Below are 4,646 nucleotides of genomic sequence, written 5' to 3' on the forward strand. Positions count from 1 at the left end.
TTGTATGGGCACTAATTCTGCCCCATACATTTAAATAAAAGTAAAGGCGTGGACGATAAACCCGCACCACCCTTCTAAATAGATACTGTTGTATGGGTAATAAACCTACACCATACAGTAAATAATGTGCAATAAAGTAGTTTCATAAAGTATGAGGGTTAATTCCACATCATACTTTAAGTAAAAATAAATTTGCGATAAAATAAACGTGCTTGTATGAGCACTAATTCTGCTCCATACATTTAAATAAAATAAATGTGGAAATAAAATCACCACTAAAAATATAGGAGGTGAAACCATCCATAATATTATATAAATTATTATACTATATGTTCTTATATTAATATATAATAAGAAAAGTAGGAAAGTGAATAGTGGAATGATCAGTAATGCTATATGTCCTTTTCCACTGCTAGCACTGTACCTTGATCGAAGTGATGCCAAAAGAGCTTGGCCAGCAAAGCTTCCATTATTGGTGCCTCTTGCTCATCATAGCTCTTGGCCAGCAAATCTTCAGTTTCTACACCTATAATTAAACATAGTAAAAGAGATTATGTATTCTTTTATTCATATATTTATTCATATTTAATTTTACTAAACCATGTGATCGATGATGAGTTAGCTGGTGGGCCCCTCTTGTGGCTTTGGTGGACTGGAGTGGCTGGGAGGAAGAGTCGGAGGCAGAGTCATCGGATGCCATTTTGAGGCTGGGAATGTAATCCTGAAGCATATCAGCCACGTCCTTGAAGCGCCTGAGATAGAGCAGAGACCTGGCTTTGAGTTCAAGGGCTTGTTCCAGGCGAGGCGAGATGGCCAGAGCCGCGTCCAGGAGCCCCACAGCCGAAGCGATCTCGCTCTGTTCATGAGTCGCAATCAGGCTTCTGGCATCTCTCATATACTTTTCCACAATCTTTCTACTGCTAAGCCACCAGTGCTTCTTCTCATCGGAAGACAGACAAGGAGAAGTAGCAGTCATTCTTCTTCTTCTTCTTCTTGTTCCAGAAATTCAGTAACAAGAAGGGCCAGAAGGAAAGCTGTGCCCATGAAGTCTGTGACATTGTTGGCCGCTTTGGATGGAGATAAATGCATATACTTTGATAAGTAAAGCACCAAATTGCTTGCATTTGCCAGATATGCCAAGTTCTCCAATATCTCCGCCACCAAGACAAAGGAGGCGGCAAGCATGCCACCATGGCGGCCTCTGATTGCAGCTCTGTTCCTCCAGTCAACATAGCCTTCCCATCTGGTGCTCAGCTGCTGTTCTTGTTCCATTTTCTCTGTCTCTTTTTTTTTTTTTTTTTTTTCACTTGGGTTCTAATTAATTTGGATCCTTCGGTGGCAGAGGATTTTGATTTCTGGGTTTCATCAGAGAATTCAGCTGGTATTGTTAAAGCGAATTCGTGCTGATAACGTGTTATAAATCTAGAGGAAATTGTAGAGAGGGAATTAAGATATAGAGAAAGTATAGAAACTGATCTCTTTATTGAAGGTTTTTGTTCCCAGTTACAAGTGAGGGGAAAGCCTTATTTGTAGGCAAAACATTGTGGTTGTTTTATCATTTTTCTTTGGCTTCACGTGGGTGTTGGCAAGCATCATCATTACTATTTTGGGCTCCACATTTTTGACTTTACAACATGATTAGATTTTTCGTCATGAGATTTCTTTTGGATTAGTTAACTACAACCACTAGATTAAGGTAAAACAATTCATATGTTTATCCATATATATGTCCTGGAGAAATTGATGAAATTCAATAATGTTGTCTGGATTGTTATTGTAATTTATAGAGAAGGAACACTACATAGGATAAGAGGCACAACTAACCACACCTCTTTCCTAGATAAAGCCTCAATTAGCTCCTTGACTTAAGGAAGCGTAAAATACAAGAAACCACAGAGTGCCTAATACAAGAAACCACAAACTGACTAAATACTGTATGACAACCTAGGACAACAACCTAGGAGAAGTAATCGGCCCATAGTTGACTTTCAATACTCCCCCTCAAGCTGGATCAAGAGGATTGATTGATCCAAGCTTGGAAAATAGCCGTTGGAACTGAGCCGTAGGTAAGGCTTTGGTAAATATATCCGCAAGTTGATCATAACTTCGAGTGTACTGTGTTTGAATCACTTTGGATTGAACTTGAGCGCGAATATAATGGCAGTCGGCTTTGATATGCTTGGTCCTTTCATGGAAGACTGGATTAGAGGGGATGTGTAGCTTGGCTTGATTGTCACAGAAGAGAAACATGGATTGATTATGACAAAAGCCTAAGTGAGTTCACAAGCAATAAAAGCCATTGCCCTATATTCTAGATCTGCCTCTGCACTTGAACGAGCAATGATATGTTGCTTCTTGCTCTTCCAAGTGGCTAGGTTTCCTCCTACAAAGGTGCAATATCCTATGGTTGATTTCGATCCAAGAAGTTCCCTGCCTAATTAGCGTCAGTGTACCCAAGGATGTGAACATTATCATTCTTTCTCATGAGTATACCATGACCAACAGACCTCTTAAGGCACCACAAGATTCTTTAACCACATTCAAGTGTAACATGGTGGGAGAATGCATGAATTGACTCACAATGCTAACTGCGTATGTCATGTCTGGCCTAGTGATAATTAAGTAGATAAGCTTACCAATCAACCTCTAATAATAGCTGATGTTGTTAAGGGGCTCACCTTCCATGTCAAGCTTGAGTTTGTTGTCTAAAGGAGTACGTATGAGCAGGTTTGGAGTCAAGCATGCCAGACTCTTTAAGAAGATCAAGAACACATTTGCGTTGATTTAAAAATAACCCTTCGTGTGAAGTGGCCATTTCAATGCCAAGAAAGTACTTCAAGACTCCTAGGTCTTTGATTGCAAACTTCTGTTGTAAATACCATTTCAGATTGTTGATTTCATCAGCATTTTCACCCGTGACAATGAGATCATCAACATAGATGAGGACCACCAATTTTCCCACGGATCCACTTCGAACAAATAGAGAAGAATCTGCATTGCTACTCAGGAAGCCAATTGCCTCTAGAACTGAACTCAACTTGGCATACCATGCACGTGGGGATTGTTTTAATCCATAAATAGATTTGTGTAGTTTACAATTATTGCTTTGAGGATGACCAGGTGGAAGCTTCATAAAGACTTCCTTTTCAAGATCCCTGTGCAAAAATGCATTTTTCACCCTCCATTTGTTATAGAGGCCACTCCTTATTGAATACAATAGACAACAACACATGAACTATGTTCATTTTTGCAACAGGAGCAAAAGTCCCTTTATAGTCCACACCATACATTTGAGTGAGGCCTCGAGCTACCAATCTTGCCTTGTATCTTTCAATAGATCCATCGGAGTGAAACTTGGTTTTGTAGATCCATCGACTGCCAACAGCCTTCTTTCCTTTGGGAAGCTTAACAACACTCCAAGTGTTGTTATCATCAAGAGCTTGCCACTCTTCTTGCATTGCCTTTCTCCATACTACTTGAAGATTTGCATCCTGGAAGCTTTGTGGATCATGAGCACTAGAAACAACACTGAGGAAGGCAACATGATGTGGTGAGAACTTGTGATAAGATACAAAGTTGGTGATGGGATGCTTGACAGTGTATGTGACGTAATCATGCAGCCTTGAAGGAGGATGACGATCACGCGTAGGATTACATCTCAAGGGTGCATTAGAGGATTCTATATTGCTTTGGTCCTTATGATGATTAAGAGAATTGTTTGAGTCTTCAACAGGTTCATTTTGAATTTCAACTTCAGGCTCATGAGATGAAGGATGAGCAATAGAAGGGCATAGGATGACTGGAGTCAGTACTTGCAGGAGGAGTAGGCACTGAAACAAATCAAAAAATGGATCCTCCCCCTGAACAATGGCTTCATTAGTCTTGTGGTAATAAGGAGTTTTTTCATCAAATCAAACATCTTTTGATACGATGAACTTCTTAGAGATATAGGGTTATAACACTTATACCCCTTCTATGTTGAAGAATATCCCAAGAACATGCATTTGATAGCTCTTGGATCAAGCTTATCGTAATGAGAAGCCTGAATACGAAATCCAACACTCTACTAGGCAAATGGTTAATAAGGTAACTAGCAGTGAGGACTCCTTGAGACCAAAATCTTTTTGGAAGATTTGAAACATTAGAGCTCTAGTTTTCTCAAGTGAATCATGATTTTTCCTTTCGGCTACCACATTTTGTTGAGGTTTACCCACACAACTTGTTTGGTGAATGATTCCTTGTGTGCTCAAGTATTGTGTCATGAGATGGGACATATATTCAATGTACCCACACAACTTGTTTGGTGAATGATTCCGTGTGTGTTGAAGTATTGTGTCATGAGATTGGACATATATTCAGTGCCGTTATCTGATCGTAGTGTTTGAATTTGTGTGGAAAAATGATTTCTAACAAGATTATGGAAGTCCTTAAAAACATTCTGTTAGTACGAAAATCGTAATTGGCATTTCCTAGACTGTAGTATAGGTTGACAATTAGTTTGTGAGAAATTGCTACTGGAAGTTTTGACACTACTCTTTCAATCTCATACCTCCGAGGCATAACCTGACCATATGAGAAACTTGACAACAGGTAAATCATGACATATCATGCATTCATGATAGGACTTATAGTTGAAGTTTTGTTTT

General features: G+C 39.3%; 1 long non-coding RNA gene across 1 annotated transcript; it reads left to right on the forward strand.

Moving 5' to 3' along the window:
- Positions 1–439: 439 nt before the first annotated feature.
- Positions 440–1,544, forward strand: LOC117631989. Its single transcript, XR_004586414.1, has 2 exons — positions 440–541; positions 623–1,544. It is a non-coding gene; the product is annotated as an uncharacterized LOC117631989 (long non-coding RNA).
- The last annotated feature ends 3,102 nt before the right edge of the window (positions 1,545–4,646 follow it).

This window comes from Prunus dulcis, chromosome 6, assembly GCF_902201215.1.
Source record: "Prunus dulcis chromosome 6, ALMONDv2, whole genome shotgun sequence".
Lineage (NCBI taxonomy): Eukaryota > Viridiplantae > Streptophyta > Magnoliopsida > Rosales > Rosaceae > Prunus > Prunus dulcis.